The sequence below is a fragment of the Narcine bancroftii genome, chromosome 2 (genome assembly GCF_036971445.1).
Source record: "Narcine bancroftii isolate sNarBan1 chromosome 2, sNarBan1.hap1, whole genome shotgun sequence".
NCBI classification, from domain to species: Eukaryota; Metazoa; Chordata; class Chondrichthyes; order Torpediniformes; family Narcinidae; genus Narcine; species Narcine bancroftii.
Window position 1 is genome coordinate 331,945,365 of NC_091470.1, and position 23,291 is coordinate 331,968,655.

The window sequence follows — 23,291 nt, forward strand, 5'->3', positions numbered from 1 at the left end:
CCCCCCCTCCCTCCAGCAACAGCACGTGGGGTGGAGATTTAACTCCCTCCCTCTGTCTTTTCCTTGAAGAAGTTACTGAAAAGTAACAAAGTGACGGAGAGAAAGAAGTTTGGGACAGAGCAAGAGAAGGAAAACCCCGACCGAAATAAGAAGCGAGTGGAGCTGAAAAGACCAGGAGGAAACAGAGAGGATCAGAGTGTGAGTTTAAGTAAAAGAAGGTTATTCATTCTGGGGTTTCAGCTTGCCCAGTGCGCGATTTCAAATGTGCCTGCTGTGGAGTGGGGGAGGGGAAGGCTCGCCCACTGCTCAGTTGTGCTTGATGCAGTGTGGGACCGACGCCTCGCCGGGCTTGGGAAAGAAAACCTCTCCTTGTGGGAAGGCTCTGGTTTACTAACCCTGGGTTCAGCTGATCTTTCCCGGTGTGTGGTAGAGATTTCCTAGTCTGGGGGAATAGTGTTTGGCCAGTAAAAATACAATGGTGGAAAAACTCAGCAGGTCAAACGTGTACTTTTTATGGCAAAGATAATGATACATAACTGATGTTTCAGGGCTTGAGCCCTTCATTGAAGGTATGAGAAAGTGTAGGCAGGTGCCTGAACAGAATAACAAATCTGTGGGATTCTCTCTGCTCCCCATCTGTGATCCTTGCATTCTGTATAGGTGCATGCTACATTTTGCTCCTACCTTGATGAAGGGCTCAAACCTGAAATGTTGGATATGTATCTTTGCTATATAAAGTACATTGTTTGACCTGCTGAGTGCCTCCAAAATTGTGTTTTTACTTCAAATACAGTGTCTGCAAACTTTCATGTTTTCCTAGTTTTTGTCCGGAGTAGGGGTCAAGTTTTTCTGGTTAGGGGGATAGTGTTTTCCCGGTGTAGAGGTGGTCAGTGTTTTCCTGGTCGGGGGATAGTGTTTGTCTAGTGTAGGGTGGGGTCAGTGTTTTTCTGGTCGGGGGATAGTGCTTGTTCAGTGTATGGATCAGAGTTTTCCTGGTCAGGGGATAGTGTTTACCCAGTGTAGGGGTGATCAGAGTTTTCCTGGTCAGGGGATAGTGTTTACCTGGTGTAGGGGTCAATGTTTTCCTGGTCAGGGGGATAGTGTTTACCTGGTGTAGGGGTCAATGTTTTCCTGGTCAGGGGATAGTGTTTGTCCAGTGTAGGGATCAGAGTTTTCCTGGTCAGGGGATAGTGTTTACCTGGTGTAGGGGTCAAGGGTTCCCTGGTCAAGGGGTGTATGATGTTTGCCCGTTATAGGGATCAGCGTTTTCCTGGTGGAGGATAGTTTTTGTCTGATATAGGGGTCAGATTTTCCCTGGTTTGGGGTGTAATGTTTGTCTGGTGTAGGAGTTTGGCTAGTGGTGGGTGAAATATTTTTCTAATGAGAGGTCTGAAGTTTGCATGTTTGGTATGTTCTGTCTATTCTGAGATTTATACTTTAATCCCAATTCTATTCTTGTTGCCGTTCTACTAACAATGGAACCAGGCGAAGGAGCAGAATTGCCTGATATCAGGATTGCATTGCATTGCCTCTTGTCCAACTCTAAAACTTCTTCAGGCTTTGCCATTGCTTTTGTCTTTCAGTTTTTCATTCTTCTATGACATTTGGTTATAGTTCTGGACTCTCTCCTCAGGATAGGATTATTCTGGTGACAGTACTTCAAAGGATCTGATCTAACCACAACCAGAGGACACTCTAAACTAAACCAGGACTGGAATCTGAGCCATACCAAGCCAAGTCTTTAAACCAAGCTGAACTGATCGGCACAGAAAGATGAATTGAATTGATTCAGGCCTGACAGCTGATCATAAACTGGATGTAGATTCTCTTTTCCCTGGTAAGTGGGAAACTCAGGCTGGCAGGACCCATGCCGTCTTGTTATAATATTTTATATTCGAGTTCAAAGTCTGTATTTCCTAAAGAATGTACTTTTGTGTGGTGTCTTCATCAACTCCAATACGTTGGGTTAATTTAGCACTGTTGAAATGGAGTCAGATAGAGGCATGCAGACAATTGCTTGAGAGCAAAATCCCACAAGTAGCGCTAAGATAATGACTAAATCATCTGGTTTAAGTTGTCAGTAAATGATAAACATTGGGCAAAGCACATGGAGACAGTGAACTGTGGAGCATGGAGAACAAAGGATTAAGTCCTTTTCCTGGGGTTTTTATCAGGTGTCCTGCATTTTAACCAGTGTTCTGTATTGGACCAATTTAAATTACAACTGCTGGGGCTGATCCGGGTCCAAATAACCAGCAAGATCCCAAACTTGTCTGGTTTTGTTACATCCTCTCAAGGTGACAATAATAGTCATCAATTCATTCTCGCTGTGATTTGTTCTCCTGAGAAAATGAAAAGACAACTTTTCAATTCACATGGAGTTTTGGTACACTAGAGTTTTTGGTCCGCTACCAGTACAATCAATCACAAATCATCTAAATTAGCATGGGACTAGTGTGAATTCTCCAAGTTGCGTACCTAGATTATCTGTCCAAATACAGCAGTTAGTTTAGCTCTTTCAAACTGATTTTTATTCCCTGCTCACAATTCATTCCTCATGTGCAAGACTGCGTACACCCAGTGTGGAGAAATTCTTCCTGGCCTGCAGGAAAACATGATATCAGAGTTCTATGTGATGTCATGTACGTGCTCTGACAATAAATCTGAACTTTGGAGGTCAGTCTGTCTCAGGTGGAATAGTCCTACAATGTCACATCTAGGAAGCTGAAAGGAGAGATGATCTGTGAAGATGTAATTTGCAAATGCCAGTAGTGTCAGGAGAGATATTTAATAGTGGGAAAAGTACAGGGATGGAGATTTAAAACAAATTTTTAGGCAGTGACTCATTTCATGAATTCCTTGAGCTTGTGTGAAATGTGCTATATATTTTGCACTAATTTATAAAGTTATGATTCCTCTTGACTGTTGCAGTGCAGTGAGATTCTCAAGTCCTTACCCAAGCAGATCTACTACATGGCCTGTTTTCTTTAGACATACAGCTCGCCTTTTCTGCCCACACCCCAATTACACCCAATTGACTTACAACCCTGGTACATTTTGAACATTGAGAGGAAACCGGAGCCCGCGGGGAAAATCCACACAGACACGGGGAGAACATGCAAACTCCTTACAGACAGCATAGGATTCAAACCCCAGTACCGATCGCTGGCACGGAAACAGTGTTGCACTAACTTTGTCCCCCCCCCCCCACCCATGTTGTTATCCTTCATGTCAGATATAGCTTTGTTAGTGCAGTTTGCCTGAGTCATAAGGCTTTGAATTTAAGAACCATTCCAAATTCTTGAGCACAGAACCCTGGGCTGTTGCACCTGTACAGTACTGAAGGAGTGCTGCATATTTGGAGGTGCTAGCCTAGGCTCTTTCTATTCTTCCAGACAGATCCCTGGTGATCTGTCCAAAAGCTACTTATGTTAATTTTATTAAAATGTATTATTTGGTCATTATTACATTGTTGCTGTTGGGATCTATTGGGTTAGGTGCATCCTTTCCAATAGTAACACCCCTAAACTTCAAACTGCCTGTCTGATTCCACTGTATCCCATTCTTTTTTAAACTTACTTCTGTACTTAATTTATTTTCCCCTTTTGACCTTTACTTCTTCCCCCACCCAACCTAACCGTCTTTCTACCTCTGATACCTTCTGCCCTATCATCCCTGGTCCCCTTTAACTCCCCTTTGGTATATGTAATATCACCCTCTGCCCTCTGGTCGTGTTAGACCTGGACTATTGAATGACCATTTCAACTTGTGGCTGCTGTCTAATCCCTGCTGAATTACTGCAGCAAAGCCTTGCTCAAGGCTCCAGCAACTGCTGTGTTTGAGTTTCTCTGCACTTCAAAGCTACTTTGTCATCCTTACACCTCCCTGGTTAACTAACTCCCTCGTCTCATTCCTCCCACCCTTTCCTACTTGTACTGAACGTTGAAATTTCCAATTTCAGGTAACTTTCATGTATTGCGTTCCCCTCTTTCTCTTTTTCTGATTTCTCCCTCTAGTCCTCTTTCCCCCTCCCTTCCTTTACAATTAACCCACCCATTTTCAATCCCTTCCTGGTTTTCTCCACCATTACCACACATTTTATCCAATAGATCCCCTCCACCTTCTGGTTCCATCCAGTCATGTCTTTGGTTCATCTCTCCCCTTATGGTTCCCATTACCACCATTATCAAATTTTTTTTACTTATTAGATAACAGTTCTAGTAGCTTTTTTCTCTGCTAATCGTCCTCCACCAGCTGTCTTCACCTTCACCCACATTTAGCTATCTAGCCCACATTTATGGGTTTCATTGTCGGGCACCTATTACCTGCCTCTGTCTCCTAACTCCACCCCTCACCCTCCCTATCTGTCCATCATGCTTCACTCTCCTTGGTTCACCCAACTTTATCTTCCCTCTCCAATACTCTCCTTGTACTGGCTATCTTCCCTCTCTATCAATTCTGATGAAGGGTTTCAACCCAAAGCATTTTAGTTTCCTTTCCCCTCTTTACTTTCCTCCCTCCTGCCCCCTCCCCCACTGATGCTGCTTGACTCCGCTGAGTTCCCCTGTTAAATTGTTTTTAGCTTCATAACAACTTTGGCTGCAAAGTGCTTTCAGATGTCATGAACAGTTCCAAACTATGCAAGATTTTTGTATGTATCTAGGGTACAGTTAAGTTCCATTCTGAGATCTCTCTTCAAGTCTAAATAGTCAATTGAACTGCATGCATCACAAGGTGCTAGTTATTACACAACACACATTTCTGTCCTTGGGGCAGAGGTTGCTGGTCATGTTGAGTGATAGGAATCCTACCAATACAATTATTGTTGGGGCAGGCCAGAGCTCAACTTAATTCCATGATGTGGAAACTCAGAAATAAGGTCAAATTATGAGACTGTGTAGCACTCTGCCCCCTGGATCGAGTTTGCAGATTCCACCTCCATTGCAGAGAGTTGGCTCATGGTTGGACTGATAGTTCATTGCAGTAATTTTGGGGATGCTCAGTTTCAGAAGAGACATGGCACTTTTTAATGAAGAATAATGCATTCTTTCCCAGGTCCTGATTAGGAACGATTATTTTGCTATTTATTTATGACTGAAAATTTGCAGTGTGAAATGTAGCTGCCACCGTTACTCACCAGAAGCCACACTTTCAGATACTTTTTTGGGTGTCCCAAGGTTATATCAGATGGCAGTATTTAATACAATTTCATTACTTTACTGTGAAAGCCATCAGTCAGTCCATAGGGTTCACACACAAACTTTAATCTTATTAATATTTAACATGTACACTGGTGACCAAAACTGCAGATATACTCCAAATTTGGCCTCATCAATGTCCTGTACAACTTGAACATAACATCTGAACTCCCACACTCCTATGAAGACCAATGTGTCAAAAGCTTTTTACGACCCTGTGTGACGCCATTTTCAAATAATTGTGTGCAGGTCCTTGCATCCGTAATGGGGAACGAAGAATCGGTCGTATGTCAGAATGGACACAAGTCGGAATTATGCCCACACACGTGGAGTATTGAAGCCTTAAAGCAAACTTTTTAATTAAATCTTTTTTTCAACATACATTTGATAATAACAACTTGAATAACTGAATTTGTCATTCAACATTGGTGGATCTTTCCACATTCTGGTCCATGCTTACCTTATTAGTCAGTGTTCTGGGGTCCTGGGGCTGGTGTGGCCATCTTGATTCCTGTGTACATGCGCGAGCCTTTGGTTGGTGCATGTGCGAGCCTTCAGTGGGTTCGCATAGTGGAGTTTGCTTGGTGCATGTGCGAGAGTTAAGCGCCTGACATTATTGAAATCGCATCCTTAACTCTCGCACATGCACCAATTAAACTCCAATACACAAACCTAACGTGCATGCACTGTGGGTTTGCGTATTGGAGTTCAGTTGGCGCATATGTGAGAGTTAAGCGCCTGACAATATTGAAGTCACATTCTTAACTCTCGCGCATGTGCCAACTGAATTCAATACGTGAACCCATTGTGCATGTGCCTACCAAAGTATCGCGCATTCACACAGGAATCAAGATGGCCATGCTCAACTCCGGGTCCCCGGAATGCTGACTAACAAGATAAGTATACATATTTTGGCTCTTATGTGCCCTGTGTCCCTGTAATAGTTTGTGAAATACAACACAAACTGTAAATTTTATATTTTTTTAAAATTCGGATGGTTATAAATCGCATAGGTTGTAAGTCATGGACTACCTGTATCTGTATTCCCAGACTCCTGATCCACTGAACTCTACAGTGCCCTAGCATTTGCTGTAAGCCCTACCTTGGTTTGTCCTCCCAAAGTGCGTCACCTCACACTCGTCTGCATTAAATTACATCTGCTATTTTGCAGCCCATTTTTCCAGCTGCTGCCGATTGTGCTTCAAGCTTTGTGAGCCTTCCTCTCTGACCATTACACCCCCAATCTTTGTGTATTCTGCAAAATTGCTGATCCAATTTAACACATTGAAAATCAGAGTGGTTGGCAATGTGTGGAGCCAAAAGAGTTGGGGGAGATCTTAAAAGGGTTTTTGCATTATTATTTACTCAGGAAACTGGCCTCAAATCAAAGAAAACAAGCAGTGAGGTCATAGAACCTATACAAATTAAAGAGGAGGAGGTACTTGCTGTCTTAAAGCAATTAAGGGTGGATAAATCCCCAGGGCCTGGCAAGACATTCCCTTGGACCTTGAGAGAAGCTAGAGTAGAAATTGCAGGGACTCTGGCAGAAATATTTAAAATGTCCTTAACCATAGGTCTGGATTGGAGGTTAACTCATATTGTTCCGTTGTTTAAAATAAAAAAGGCTCCAAAAACAACCCTGGAAATTATTGGCCGGTGAGCCTAACATCAGTAACAGGTAAATTATTGGAAGGTGTTCTAAGAGATCGGATAAACAAGAATTTGGATAGACAAGGAATGATTAGGAACAGTCAACATGGGTTAGTAGGTCGGGTTTTTATCCAATCTGATAGTTTTTCGAGGAGGTTACTCGGAAAGTTGATGAAGAAAAGGCTGTGGATGTTGTCTATGTGGACTTTAGTAAAACATTTGACTGTTGGGTGGGAGATTAGTCAGGGAGGTTCAGATGCTAGATATTCATGGTGAAGTAGAACACTGGATTCAGCATTGCTATATAGGAGAAGCCAGAGAATGGTGGTGGACTGGAGGCCTTTGACTAGGGGTATGCCTCAGGGGTCAGTGCTCTGACCATTTTTGTTTATTCTCCTTATCGGGGATCTGGATGATGATGTGGTAAATTGGATCAGCAAGTTTTCAGATGACACATTGTGTGTGGACAGTGAGGTAGGCTTTCACAGCTTGGAGAGGAATCTAGACCAGCTGGAAAAATGGGCTGGAAAATGGCAGATGGAATCTAACGTAGACAAGTGTGAGGTGTTACATTTTGCATGGACAAACCAAGAAAGGACATACACTTTAAATGTTAGGACACGGAGGAGTGCGGTAAAACAGAGGGATCTGGGAATACAGAAATATAATTCCCTGAAAGTGGCATCACAGGTGGATAGGGTTGTAAAGAAATCTTTTAATATATTGGCTTTAATAAAGGATTGAGAATAGAAGTTGGGATGTTACTATAAAGTTGTATAAGACATTAGTGAGGCCAAATTGGGTGAATTGTGTGCAGTTTTGGTCACTAGTCACAGGAAAGATATCAATGAGATTGAAAGAATGCAGAGAAGATTTCCTAGGATGTTGCCCAGACTTCAGGAACTGAGTTACAGGGAAAGGTTAAACAGGTTAGGACTTTATTCCCTGGAGTAGAAGAATGAGGGGAGATTTCACAAGGGGTAAAGACAGAGGGTAGGTGAGATACAAACCAGAAGACATGAGTTAAGAGTGAAAGGGGTAAAGTTTAGGAGGAACATTAGGGGGATCTTCTTTACACAGAGAGTGGTGGGGGTGTGGAATGAGCTCCAGCTGAGGTGGTGAATGCAGGCTCAATTTTAACATTTAAAAAGAATTTTGACATGTACATGGATGGGAGGGAAATTGAGGGCAATGGACTGAATGCAAGTCAGTGGAACTAAGCAGAAAAATGTTTGGCACAGATTTGAAGGGCTAAAGGGCCAGTTTCTGTTTCTATGGTTCTTTGGTTATCCAGATCATTGATATAGATGATTTAGATGTCTTGTTCCCTAATAGCAGATCCAGTACTGCATTCCCTAATTGGGATTTTTGATTAAGGAAACTTTTCTGAACAAACTTGTCAAATTCTAATGCATCCTATCCTTTTACAGTATGTGAATCTCAATGAGGAAAATTAAAATCACACCTATTACGTTTATTACAACTGTCTGCTATCTCTCTACAAATTTGTTCCTCCAATTCCCACCAACCCTTTGAGGTCTGTAATTTAATCCCATTAATGTAACAATTCCTTTTCTCATTCCTCCATTTTACCCATTTAGCCTCAGTAGATGAGCCCTCTAAATTGAACCCTGTCTGAGCACCGTCATGACATTTTCTCTGACTAGGAACACTACCCCTCTCCTTAAATCCTTCCCTCTCTATCACATCTAACCCCAGGACATTGAGCTGCCAGTCCTGCACCTCATGCAGCCATATCCCACAATGGGTGAACATGTCATAATTTGACGAGCTGATCTATGCTCTAAGCTCATCTGCCTTTCCTACAATACCACTTTCATTGAAATAGTCACAACTCAGAACTTTATTCCCACCATGTTCAACATTTTTATTTCTGTCTTTGTAGGCTTCAGGCCATCTTTTTTCACAACTAGGATGGCATGATTAGTTAGCAGTTAGTGCAACACTGTTACAGCATCAACGACTGGGGTTTAAATCTGGCAAGGAGTTCGTATATTCTTCCCATGTTTGTGTGGATTTCCTCTGGGTGCTCTGGTTTCCTTTCACCGTTCAAAACATACCGGGGATGTAGGTCAATTCGGTGTAATTGGGCAGCACAAAGACCTGATATCAAGCTGTAGGTCTAAATTTAAATTTAAACCACTCAACTATCTGCTCCAGCACACTGGTTCCCACCCCACTACACCATTAGTTTAACCCTCCCCTGAGCAACACTAGCAAACCTTGCTGAAGGATATTGGCCCCTTCCCTTCTGAGCCAAAGGAGCAAACTCCATGCCAGAGAGCTGACCACTTTGGCTTGTTACAGATAGGACACCTCCTATTGAGGGAAACAACCACTGGGTTACCCTATGTTGACTGACTAATCCCTTTTCTGTTAGTCACCAAGCTACATGCCTCCTAAGAGTGACTGTCTCTTATAACTCCTGTCTATCAACCTATCTGCCTTCCAAATGATTCAGAGTTCATTCAGCTCCCACATCCTTGTGTAGAAATAAATAAATAAATAAATAATTCTAAGTTTAAAATTCCCTGCAACACATGATGCTGGAGAAACTCAGCAGGTCAGGCAGCATCTGAGGAAAACAAGAGAAAATCAATGTTTCTGGCCAAACCTGTCATTGGGTGTAGAAATAAATGGGCAGACACCTGAATAAATCTCCCACCTAATCATACACAAATCTGCATTGAGACTTTGTTCTGATTTGGACTCCAGTCCCCTATTTCTGCATTCCAGTGCTGAGTTTGATTTTCTAGTGTATTTGTTGGGAAAGTTACCTGTGGGACCTTGCCTGACCTATTGGGTTTTTCTCTTCTCCCACCTCACCCTGCCCCACCAGCCTTGGTGCACAGGCACCAGTGATTCAATTGATGTCTTGCATGTGTTCAACTAACTGAAGTCAGATTGCATTGCAGAACTGTGGAGTTTGCTGCTCAATTTGGCTTTGTGTTGCTTCAGAGGGAGCTATGGCTCGTTGGGCAAGCCTGAATAAAAGGCCGCTTTAAACTAAAGCATGCTGAGAGGACAAGCAGAGGGTCATTTTAAACCTTGATGCCAGGAACAATATTGTCTCCTCACAGCTGCACTACTGAAACCCACCTGAGGCCCAGAATTTAATCACCACCCAAGTTTTGATGAGCAAACTTGTTACTTAACATTTTGTACATTGAGGTAGAGTGTTAGAAAAGAGTCGCATCAGATTCTGTGTAAACAATTGCAGTCCCCCTCTTGGTGAGATGACTAATCCCAGGACATGCCTACATTTGTTGCCCTGTCCCTGTTACCCTTGAGGAAGTTATGATGGAAGTTATACTTGAACAATTCATTTGCTCCAGTTGAGCACTTTGTTCGGCCCATCAGGTTTTGAGGATTGTGAAGGGAGTGGTGAATCAGATACAGGACCTCCCTGGATTAAGAGCTCCTGGTTTATGAACACCTGTACATATGAGCAAGCTCCCTAAAATATTAAATTGAAATGTGATAGTCTTGAAAACCAAACTTATTATCAGATACCATTGTCTCTTGAGAACTTAGACAGGAAATTTCACCACAGGTCACTTTAGAGAGTTTTGCAATTGACAAGCTCTTGCTCCCATTGATGCTTCTGCAACAGTACTCTATTAAACAATATAACAAGCTTATCAATGACATCCTGATTCTATACCATTGTAGCTTGGCAGGGGAAATGCAATAAGTAAATATTCATGTTAATTGACCCATGTCAAACATATTCATTACAATATTGTCGAGTGATTTTTTTTGTGTATTTCCTGACTGATGGACAAGATCGACCAATGGACATCTTTGGAAACGATGCCTGTTTGAAATCTGGTGATAAACAGCATTCAGCTATAACTGAAACCTATAGCTCCAACAGTTCTTGTCTTTCTTTAGCAATTATGTTTCCAAGGATCCAGAAAATTTAACTGTTCCATGTTAGTGAATTGATAATTAAATATCATTATATCGTGCAGCTCCTGGGAGTGGGTTTGTAACGTATCCAAATTTTTCAACCCCTTTGCCATTGTTCAAACAAGAAGTGGGTTGGAACTATTTTGGAATTGAGCTTTAGAATTTTATCCTTTAAATTTCTCACCCAATTCAAGTTTGCCTGTAATTTTTTGGTTAAAGTTCAGCCCTTCATTCACTGCTTTGTTAATGCACCAGCTGGTCTGGAAATATGTGATTTGCAATTTTGTTCAACCAATTCTTAAATACTGTATTCATTAACATGGCCAGCATTTTTATTCCCCATTCTTAATTGTTCTTCAAAAGGTGCAGGTAGACCCACCAGTTTGAAGTACTGCAGAGTTTCTGATAAAGATTTCTTTTAGTGCTGTTTAGATAATATTTCAGGATTTAACTCCATTTGTTACTACACCATTTATGTGGCTAAGTTAGGGTTCGTGGTCAGTAGTGACAGTGAAGGACCAGCCACACATCTTCAAATCAAGTCAAGATGTTAACAAAAGCACACCGAAATCCTGGAGGAACACAGCTGGTCCTTTCAGCGTCCATAGGAGACAAAGATATATTGCCCACATTTCAGGTCTGAGCTGAGCTTTTCAAAGAATAGGCAGAGATGGTGCACAGCTTGTATGAAACCGCACAGTTGGAGGTGGATCCACCTGTTTGCTGCCATTATTCTTCTTGATGATAGAGGTCATGGGTTTAGAATATATTGTTGGATTAGCATAGGTGAAGCCACAGTGCAGCAGTGGTGGATGGATTATGCATGTTTAAAATGGTTGATGGCATGTCAGTCACTGACACTACAAAGCACTGAGCTGCTTTGTTCTGGATGCTGTTGAGCTGTTTTATTGAAAGTGCACTCATGCAGATAAACAGAGAGTATTTCTGACGATGCCGCTTTAGTTGCCCATTCTGAGCCAGCTCTCCAGCGCATGACGTCCTGTTTTGCGGAAACTGCCAAAATGTTTGGCCTGGAAGTCAGCCTGAAGAAAACTGAGGTCCTCCATCAGCCACCTCCCCACCATGACTACCAGTCCCCCCACATCTCCATTGGGCACACAGAACTCAAAACGGTCAACCAATTTACCTACCTCCGCTGCACCATTTCATCTGATGCAAGGATCGACCACGAGATAGACAATAGACTCGCCTAGGCAAATAGCGCCTTTGGAAGACTACACAAAAGAGTCTGGAAAAACAACCACCTGAAGAAACACACAAAGATCAGCGTGTAAAGAGCCATTGTCATACCCATGCTCCTGTTCGGCTCCAAATCATGGGTCCTCTACCGGCATCACCTACGGTTCCTAGAACGCTTCCATCAGCGCTGTCTCCGCTCCATCCTCAACATTCATTGGAGTGACTTCATCACCCAATTGACTTAAAGACCCAACTGCGCTGGGTGGGTCACGTCTCCAGAATGGAGGACCATCGCCTTCCCAAGATCGTGTTATATGGCGAGCTCTCCACTGGCCACCGAGACAGGTGCACCAAGGAAGAGGTACAAGGACTGCTTAAAGAAATCTCTTGGTGCCTGCCACATTGACCACCGCCAGTGGGCTGATAGCGCCTCCAACCTTGCATCTTGGCGCCTCACAGTTCGGCGGGCAGCAACCTCCTTTGAAGAAGACCCCAGACCCCACCTCACTGACAAAAGACAAAGGGGGAAAATCCCAACCCCAACCAACCAATTTTCCCTTGCAACCTCTGCAACCGTGCCTGCCTGTCCCGCATCAGACTTGTCAGTCACCAACGAGCCTACAGCAGACGTGAACATACCCCTCCATAAATCTTCGTCCGCGAAGCCAAGCCAAAGAAAGAAATTTCTGACTTGTGCCTTGTCCATAATTGGAAGTTTTTAGGGTGACTGGAGGTGAATTATTTGTGACAGGATATCTTAGCCTCAGGCCTCCATTTGTAACTATACTATTTATGTGGCTAAGTTAGGGTTCGTGGTCAGTCACGACATCCCCGAATTGATACTGATTTTTGTGGACTTGGTCAGCTCTCTGCATTATCATACAGATGCCAGATTGTAATTGTACTGAAAAGTTTAACCAGAGGTGTGGCTAATTCAAGGATCAGGCTAGTATGCTGTGTGGCCTTTACTGACTTTAATACTCTCACCTATACTTAAGCAAGAAGTTGAAAGTCAGAAGTTCTCACTGGGGAAAGCTGAGGCAAGTACTAGAACTAAAAAAAAACACCATCTTATGTTCAGACATTACCTCCTGAGGAAGTTTTTTTTCTCTCTGTGACTATCACCAGAATTGGAACCCTCTATCTGAGAGGAAGAAAGTGGAGAAAAAATTGATGGGCAGTTGCATTCTCCAATGCTTCATTCTTGCTTTCACTTCTTACACCTGATACTAATCTTCATGGAAGGAATTAAAACCAGCAATAATTGACTGGTTTGGAAAAGATTCTGAAAAAAATAAATACATTTTTAGCAATCTTGAAAAAGAAGTGATTTGTTTAGCTGTTGGGACAAACCATGTTATCTTTACTGGTGGGTGTACCTCTAGAATTTGGAGAGCTGAACTCAATGGATGAGTTTTGATGAGCTGCCTAGATTCCTTTGTAGCAAACTTGTGAAGGAGATCAAGAGTATCCAATTACTTATTCAATGGCTTGTATTTTTGTTTCCATTACTCAAAGTTTATTCCAAACAGTGAAAGACTATTTTTGTGATGCAGCATTCACTAAAAACAGTCACAATATGTTTAAATTTAAAATGTTTGAAAGCACGGGCAATTGGCCTGTAGAGGACTGGCACAGAAGAGGTGCAGATCAGCAAATGAGTGGCAGGGCCAGCAGGAGGGTCATGGTAGCTTACTCCTGATCCTATGTACTTATGTTCTTAACTATTATTTATTTGAATTTTCTATCTGTTCAATTTCCACTGTATAATAGGGACTAATATTCTGGATTTCCTCTCTCCCCCCCCCGTCCCCCCCCCACAACATTCTGATTAATTTTGTATCCTCTATCAAATTATCTCTCCGGCTCTTCCTTGCTGCTCTCCTTGGTGCTGCCTCTGGTATTCAGGTGTCTGCATTGTTACTTGGAGATCAAATCAATTCAAACCTCTTTACCAGTTCATCATTATCAATAACATTTCAGTCCTGTGCCTGGAGTTTAGCATCTTGTGTGTTCAATGAAACCTGCAGAACAATGAAGCAATTTGGTCCATTGTGCTTGAATTAACTGTTTGAATGCGTTGTCCAAATAAAGAAAAGATGTGTAATAAAACCTAGTTCTCAGTTCATCCCTCACAATCTTATACATTTTTTCCTTTTCAAGTATTTCCTTCTGAAAGATGGTGCTTTTTCTGCTTCCACCATGTCCTCAGATCACGATAACTTGCTGAGAGAAAGACGTTTCTTATTTCTACTCTGGTTCTTTTACAAATTCTCATAATTAATTGGATGTGTTGGTCTGAATGCCTTGCAGATTAGCAAAGGATCTCCATGAGCCGGGAACACTAAGAACTAAGGACCTGCTGTGTGAGTGAGTGATGGGTAAGTCAGAGGTCATTGTGTTCCAGTGCATGGAGTTAAAATGGATTCTTAAATATTTGATGCATTTTTACAATTTTCTTTCCTTGCCTCCCAGCCACATGTTGACTTTTACTGATTGAACTCTGCAGATGCTGCATCCTCCCTGGTATTTTTCCCTCACGTGGCCTTTTATTTGAGAGTCCAAATAATGCACGTGGCTTGTTGACCATAGGAGAATGATAGTTGAGGCAATTCCTAATCCAATATCCATCTCAAATCCCATAGTACGCATTTCACAGGTGATAGGTGTGATGTCACTGATGCGTCTAGTTGTAGAAATCATTCCTCACAAATAAGACTAACAGTAACATGATGATGACCTCCTGGTCAGGGGAAATAATCAAATGGCATGTAGGCCATGAAGTTTGATTTCTTTCCGATGATTGAGGATGTGAGCTGATTCCCCATTTTAGGTTGGTTTAACACCCTGGTTTAGAAGTGTGTGGGGGAGCCAGGGAATGGGGGTGTTAATGACAGGTTTCGTTAAAAGATGGCTTACAGCTTCAAAGGATAGTGATGCAAAAAGTAGCAAGTGATTTATTCATTGCGAATTCTCCTCGTCACATTCGATGAAGGTGGATGGTATAAACTTAACTGCTGAAAAGTGATGTCGTTGAGAGTTTTTTAAAAGTTCAATTATTTAGATCTAGACAAATTGTCTTCTGATAAATTAAAAAAAATGAAGAGCTTAATTTTCCAGCAACATCAGTTCAAATGTGGCCACGGCAGAGTATCAATGTAAAAATGATTATTTCGATTAATTTTGGAATTTACGGAAACAATCTAACCAGTTACAATTACCATGAAACTACCTGTCTGGTTCACCTAAATCCATTTAAGATGAGTAGATCTACCATCTTTACCTATCTTAGCCTACTAGTTAGGCCAGATTATGCTCACTGCAAAGGCTCCATAACCTGATATGTCACGTCGATGGGTCTCGGGTGCTGAAGAATTTCCTGATCATGTCAGAGGTTTGGATCTGGAGTGTTGAGTTGCTGATGGATCAAGTAGGAGTCTGTGCGGCTGCAGAGACTGGGAGGGCTGGAGGCGAATCCACGGACACTCAGTGACATTGACAGGACTCTTTTTTCCTTTATTTTCTCTTGTACTGTAAGGGACACTGGGAAACTATAATGGTGGCTCTTTGTCTGCCTTATGGCAGGCAGAAGGCTATTTCATGTAATATTAAATGTTCTCTGCTATTACATGACAATAAAGGAATTTTTGATCTTGAATATCCAATTGTACCAAACTTCTACATCAATAAAAAATAAAATTGAACAGCATCAATCTAGGCACTGCATTGGAAATATTGACTGTAAATTCTTCTTGAATATCTTGTGACTAAATTAGGAGAGCTAACCCACAAACTTGACAAACAATGGTCCTAAATTTTCATGCTGACTAAATGATACTTGGCCTTTTCCAAGTTCCATGGGTATGTCTTGTATCATCACCAAATAAAGCCATTGGAGGTAGTGTTACAGCAGTTGGAAGTGCGGCATGAGTGACTTCAACAAAAACCTGCCAGCGGCTATACTTCATGGGGAGTTTGAGGAGATTTGGTACATCACCAAAGACTCTTGCAAACTTTTACAGATGTACCATGGGAAGCATTCTGGCTGGTTGCATCACTGTCTGGTATGGAAGTGCCAATGCATGGGACAGGAAAAACCTACAGAGTTGTGAACTTTGCCCGCACCATCACGGGCATCAGTCTTCCCTTCAGTGAGGAGATCTTCAAGAGGTGGTGTCTCAAGAAAGCAGACTCTATCCTCAAGGATCTCACCACCCAGGCCATGCCCTCTTCTCATTGCTACCATTGGGAAGGAGGTACAAGAACCTGAAGACTTAACACCTGGCAGTGTAAAAACAACTTCTTCCTCTCTGCCATCAGATTTCTGAATGAGCCACAGGCACTACCTCACTTTTCTTTTGCATTAATTTGTTTATTTAAAAAAAAATAATTTTGTACTGTAATGCTACAAAACAATGAATTTTGTGACATGTGTTCATGACAATAAATTCCGATACCAAAGTTATTGCCATTCTCTGAGTAGTTTCATCCTATCAGGTCAAACAAGGGCTGATTACAACCTATAACCCTCCCTCAACTCTCGTATTGGTAGAATGTTACTTCCAACAGCTGCATCCATTTACTTAATTTGATCAGTGCAGCAAATATAATTCTGAGTGCTTAGCAAAAATGATATTAAACTAAAGCTGCTGCCAAACCACAGAAGAAGCTATGATTGAATGCGATAATAGGCTGGATGGTCAACTATATTCTTCATATTTGCAGTTCCATGTTGATGTAAAACACAATGCTGGAGAAACTCATCAGGTTAAACAGTGTACTTTATGTAGCAAAGATAAAAATACATAGCTGACGTTTCGGGCTTGAGCCCTTCATCAAAGTTTGGAAAAATGATGGCAGGCGTCCGAATAAAAAGGTGTGGGGGGAGGAGCATGGTCGGAAAGGTAAGAGGTAATAGGTGGAGAAGGTAGGGAGGGCACAGCAGTAAGTAAGGGGAGGAGGGATAACGAGGTGAATAGAGAGGGAAGGGGGTGGAGAGCTGAGGGAAAGAAGACATGGAAGGGAGGGAGAATGGAGAATAGGTTAGCAGAAACCAGAGAAGTTGATGTTCATGCCATCCGGCTGGAGAGTGCCCAGATGGAAAATCATGTGTTTTTCCTCCAATTTGTGGGTGGTCTTGGTGGGATAGTACACAAGGCCATGGACAGACATGTGAGTATGGGAGTGTGATGCAGAACTGAAATGGTTGGCCACTGGGAGGTCCCTGCCACTGGTGTGGACAGAGCGGAGGTGCTCAGCGAAGCGATTTCCTAGTCTGTGTCCAGTCTCTCTGATGTAGAGAAGGCCACATAGGGAGCACTGGATGCAGTAAAACAATCCTGAGGATACACAAGTGTTGCTTCACTTAAAAATCCTGTTTGGGGCCCCGAACTGTGGTGAGGAAGTCGTTGTGGGTGCAAGCGTGGCACCTTCTGTGGCCACAAGAGAAAGTGCCGGGGTAAGGGGGGGGCGATTGGTAGGGAGGGATAAGTGCACGAGAGAGACATGGAGGGAACGGACCTTAAGGAAGACAGAGGGGAGGGGAGATGTGTCTGGTAGTGGGATCCTGTTATAAGTGTTGGAAATTCCAGAGGATAATGTGTTGGATGTGGAAGCTGCTGGGATCTGTGTTTGTTGCGTCTGGGTGTAGAGGGGTCCAGGGCAGATCAGAGGGAAATGGAGGAGACTAGGGTGAGGGCTGAATTGATAGTGGTAGTCACATTTGTGAAAGAAGGCAGATGTTTCAGAATATCTGGATTGGAAGAACTCATCTTGGGAACAGATGTGGTGGAGTCGGAGCAATTACGAAAAAGGAATAGAATCATTGAAGGAGACAGGGTGTGAGGAAATGTGGTTGTGGGAGTTGGTGGGTTTGTAATGAATGTCGGTGAGGTAGCCTGTGTTCTAAATTGTTCCATAAATGTAGTTGCATCTGCATGGACCTGGGGCCAGTTTCTCGTGCCCCTTGTTGTGCAGCCAAAATTTTGATGGGGAAGATTCAGACCATGTTTGATGTTTCAATTAACTGGAGTAATCTTCACATTTTAATGAGTGAAGGAATATGGTGATGCAAGTTAACAGAAGTTGTTCACGTCATTACAAGTTAGTGGCAGCTCTTTATTTTAAATTTAGAGATATGCCATGGTAATAGCTCCTTTCAACTCATGAGCCCCAGCCACATCAATACACCCATGTACCCATGTGATTAACTAACCCCTTTTGTCTTTGGAATGTGGGAGGAAACTGGAGCCCCTGGAGGAAAACCATGCGGACACAAGGAAAGAGAATGTATAAACTCCTCTCAGACAGTGGAAGATTTGGACCTGCGTCACTGGTGCTGTTATCGCGTTGTGCTAACTGTTACAGTAACCGCACTGCCTTCGTGGAATGAAATGTCAGAAAACTTAAATAATTTTGGTTTGGATTTCCTGCCATTTCTTTCTAGCACTATTGCCATTAAGTTGCACTGAGATGGGGAGGCACCATGGACCAGCAGTTGGTGTTGCTGTTGGACAGCTGCAGGAGTTGGGTTCAATCCTGATGTTGGCTGTAATGAGTGCAGAGTTTGCATGTTCTGTCTGTGACCACATGAGTTTGCTCTGGTTTGTTCCCATATCCTAGGGAATTGCTGTTAGCCCAATTGACTACTGTAATTTAATCCTTCGTGCAGGCTAATTTTAGTCAGAGGATTGACGCATGAGAGGAAGAATAAATTGTATAGGTACAAGAGAAAAAAATTAAAAAGGGAATGGGCCTAATGGGATTGCACTTCTGGAAGTTGACATAGCTTGAGGGGCTGAATGGTCCTTTGTGTTGTAAGAGGTACAAGATGAAGATAAACTGTGCTGACTTTGGATTGGCTCCTTCCTTCCCAGCCCCTGTAACCAGGACAAAGCGCTGCCCAAAATTAGAAAGTATAATTGTGTGGTTATGATTTATGTATGACATTGTGAACACTGGCATCTTGTTGCTTTTTCCATCCTGTAATATCAGCAACTGTTCGCAGAATAAATAAGCTTCAGGAAAGAAAATAAATTCAGATGGATATTTGGGATGTTGCAGCTCACCCGCTGAGGTCAGGGCCTAAATATGTTGGTTAGGTGAAGTTACCCCTTTCCCAGTGTAAGTACAAAGAGAAACCATCAGGATCACAGACCTACTAATGCACTTCCAGCATTCAAAGAATCATATATGTTTTTTACACAGCTGCTACGTTCCAGGAAATTTTTCCCATTTTCCCATAATGCAAGCTGTGTAAAAAAAAGAACAGAACTGTAATTAAGGTACCATTCCAGTTCTGATTTTTTTCCTCCTAGACTCCTTGTCATTTTCCCAGATTGCCCGAATGTAAACTGCACAGCAGGCATTCTCCGGGACCAACTGGGCTAATGAATGCAAAGTCACAGTCGACATTGATGCAGTCCCGCATCTTTAGATGCTGCCATTAGGTAAACCTATTCTGCAGGAGAAGTGCACAGGTGGAAAATTGTGATTGTTGAAAGCTTAAATGCTAAAATGACATTGGTTATTTCAGGGGAAATGATTCTATGCATTTCTGAGGTTTGAGGAGACTCACTTCCCTCGATTTTTGCCTGAGGTTTGGGGAGATCCGTTTCCCTCAATTTTTGGAAGGTCAGTCTGTCTCTTCCAAGTTACGCTGAAAGGACAGGTGACTGTTTTGGGGACTGCACAAGTGTGCTTTGACAGTGTAACAATCCTGCAGATTGAGTTTATTTCCCACTTTGTTCGAGTATGTGAAGATTAAGAAATTACATTTTCCAGGAATAAATATCCAGCAAATCCGCAGTCAGATCAGAAATGTGGACAGGTTCCTCATTGTGAATGTTAACCGTGTTAACTTATTTATTTTCCAACAAAATTCATAAACAGTCCGGGTGGGTTTGATGACCTGAAACGTTAACCCTGCTTCTCTTTCTGCAGTTGCTGTCTGACATGGTGCGTTTCTGTTTTTTTTATATTTCAAATTTGCAACATCTGCAGGATTTTTCAAACTCTTGGTTTAAACCAAAAAAAACCATTACCAAAGTTAAAGTGTGGTCATATTAGTTTGATGACCAACTTGTTTTGAAGGGCCATGGGCTTACTAGAAAGGCAACTGTTTATCACTCATCCGCAGCAGGTCCCACGAATGTTATACATCACAGTTGACGTTGACGCAGTGGCGTTGCACTTCCCGCCTCTTTACATACGGCAATGCCGGTCGGTATATTGTTTAAAATCACAGACAGAAACAGAGATTTGCAGTTTTGGTTGTTTCTGTGTGAACGACCAATGTCGGGATGTCGGAGACTCTTCATAACGGTAAAATCCCGCGAAGTCTGTGGAAAAAAAAATCATAATAGAACCTTATGGTACAGGAAAAATGTGAGTTGGGTCATTCTCCCCAAATAGATCAATTGTTTCTATAATTCTGTCAAGTGATAAAGTTGGTTTGATAAAGTTGTTACAAGGATAGACTTTACAGTATTCTTGTACTTAATCCAGTAATTTTAGTTTATAAGCAAGTTAAATTGCATGTTCATTGTAAAACATGTAAATTCTTATAATTATCAGGACGAAACATGTTTAACTTTACAGCCCAGCTGGAGAGAGAGAGGGGGAGGGGGAGGGGGAGGGGGAGGGGGAGGGAGGGGGGAGGGGGAGTAGGTCTGCAGGAGCTGGTTGAAGAATGCTCTGGTTGTCTGCATTCAGGACCTCAAATTGAGTTTAACAGTCATCCTGCTTACTCATGGGGAGGGAATGTTTGCTGGTCTCTTTCAGACACACATTTAACTCCAGGCTCTGGCACAGATGCATCATCTCCACAGACTTTGTCTGAACTCACTTTCTCCTTTAATCGCCTCTTACTTCAGCTCCTATTGTGTGGAATTAAAGGATCTTAACTATTTACAGAGGATGACACTGCTTTATCATTCACTCTCCTTGCACCTCTGAATCATAGGTGGATGTGTTTTGTTTATTTGCAGTTTTGATGGCCAAAAATCTGTGCATGTGCTCTTCTCTTCCTAAAGAATTGTACCTCTTGCTTTCCTGTCACACCCCTCCCCCCCCCACCCCCACCACCATGTAAAGTGTGTGTGCGCGCGTGTGCGTGCATGCAGAACTGATGGTGAAGGTTTTTTGAAGTGGTGTGCACTTGTGACCACATTCATAGGGCCACAATAACATTGGTAGGGGGACCAACCTATCTCTCTCTGTTTGCATTATACATATATAGATCCATACCCATCTCTGGTTTTCTGTATTTGGTCTAATACCATTGGGTGTATCTTTGGCTTGGCTTCGTGGACGAAGATTTATGGAGGGGGTAAATGTCCACGTCAGCTGCAGGCTCGTTTGTGGCTGACAAGTCCGATGCAGGACAGGCAGACATGGTTGCAGCGGTTGCAGGGGAAAATTGGTTGGTTGGGGTTGGGTGTTGGGTTTTTCCTCCTTTGCCTTTTGTCAGTGAGGTGGGCTCTGCGGTCTTCTTCAAAGGAGGTTGCTGCCCGCCGAACTGTGAGGCGCCAAGATGCACGGTTTGAGGCGATATCAGCCCACTGGCGGTGGTCAATGTGGCAGGCACCAAGAGATTTCTTTAGGCAGTCCTTGTACCTTTTCTTTGGTGCACCTCTGTCACGGTGGCCAGTGGAGAGCTCGCCATATAACACAATCTTGGGAAGCCGATGGTCCTCCATCCTGGAGACGTGACCCACCCAGCGCAGCTGGATCTTCAGCAGCGTGGACTTGATGCTGTCGACCTCTGCCATCTCGAGTACTTCGACGTTAGGGATGAAAGCGCTCCAATGAATGTTGAGGATGGAGCGGAGATAACGCTGGTGGAAGCGTTCTAGGAGCCGTAGGTGATGCCGGTAGAGGACCCATGATTCGGAGCCGAACAGGAGTGTGGGTATGACAACGGCTCTGTATATAATCAGCAAAAGGTTCTGAACTCATCCACTCAGGTTTTATGAATTAACAAGGAGAGAAGGTAGTCAAGGTGCTTGACCTAAGTGTTTTAATCCTTAATCAAGAAATGATAATGCTCAGCAGTAATAGTTCCTCAAACACTGAATCATTATAAACCATATAATAATTACAATACGGAAACAGGCCATATCAGCCCTTCTCGTCCACACTAATTTATGTGAAACTCCAATTAGTTCCACCTACCCACTCCCTGCCCATAACCCTCCAACCCCTTATCATCCATCTACTCATCTAACTTCTTAAATGACAGAATTGACCCTGCCGCAACTATATTAAAATGAATGTTTTTAATTTGTTTTGAAGGTTTTTGTTTAATGTATTAGTGTTGGGTAAGTAGTAAAGAACTAATCATTTTGTACTGAGTTAAAGATGTAACATGTTGTGCAATACATATAAAGAATACTGTAAACAAGAGCAGCACACAAAATGCTGGAGGAACTTAGTGGGTCAGGCAGCATCCATGAAAGGCCAACATTTTTGGGCCTATCCCCTTCATCAGGAATGGTAACTTTTTCTTCTGTGATGCAACGATCCAGGAATAACAGTCATAAGGACCCTGGGGAAACATTTCAAGATCAGAAACCACAACATAAGTTTAGCATTGGAAATGAAGATCAGAGAGATAGAGGGCCTCTGCAGCTGTTAAATTCCTTCCTATTGTGTTCACTGTGGGCTTCTCAAAGGGTAAAGACACAGAAATTTAAAGCTGGAAATAGTTACTTAGGATTTGAGGCAGCTTTGCGAGTTGCATATCGACAGTGTCCTGAAAATGGCAGAGTGAACAAAGGAAAGAGTATTACTTTATTCCTGGATGTGGGAGTCTTTGACAACGGCCATCACTTTTACCCATCCACTTCCTTGAACTGTTTCCATGCATCCAGGTTTGGTTTGCTGCTGGAGATTTAATAGAGAGTGGAACTGCACTATTTCGAAAGAACCAGTTGGTCCTTAGGGACTGTGTTAAAGCACAAGAAATAGTAGCAGGGATAAGTCATTTAGCCTCTAGTGCTTGCTCCAGCTTTCAGTGGAAACACCTGATCTCTTACTTCTCAGTTGTTTTCTTGCATTGATGTCCTATCTCTTGATTTACTAGACCAGCGCCTCTTGGTTCAAGAACAGATTCTCTTCAATACCTATCAGGATCTTAAACCTGCCTTTGTTACACTAATCATGGACTGTTTCAACATCACAGAAAGGACAGACTGTTGTAGCAACAATTTTTTTTCTTGCATTATGGTAACAAAATATTTATTATCTATCTTTTGTATTATTATCTCCTTTTAATTTAATGTATATAATAATAGTTATTTTTTTCATTGC

The 23,291-nt window shown here is 42.5% G+C and overlaps 1 long non-coding RNA gene across 1 annotated transcript; it reads left to right on the plus strand.

Annotated features, from left to right (window-relative positions):
• On the plus strand, positions 1-23,202 carry LOC138755679 (uncharacterized). Its single transcript, XR_011352465.1, has 4 exons — positions 1-198; positions 1,634-1,837; positions 14,295-14,362; positions 23,065-23,202. It is a non-coding gene; the product is annotated as an uncharacterized lncRNA (long non-coding RNA).
• The last annotated feature ends 89 nt before the right edge of the window (positions 23,203-23,291 follow it).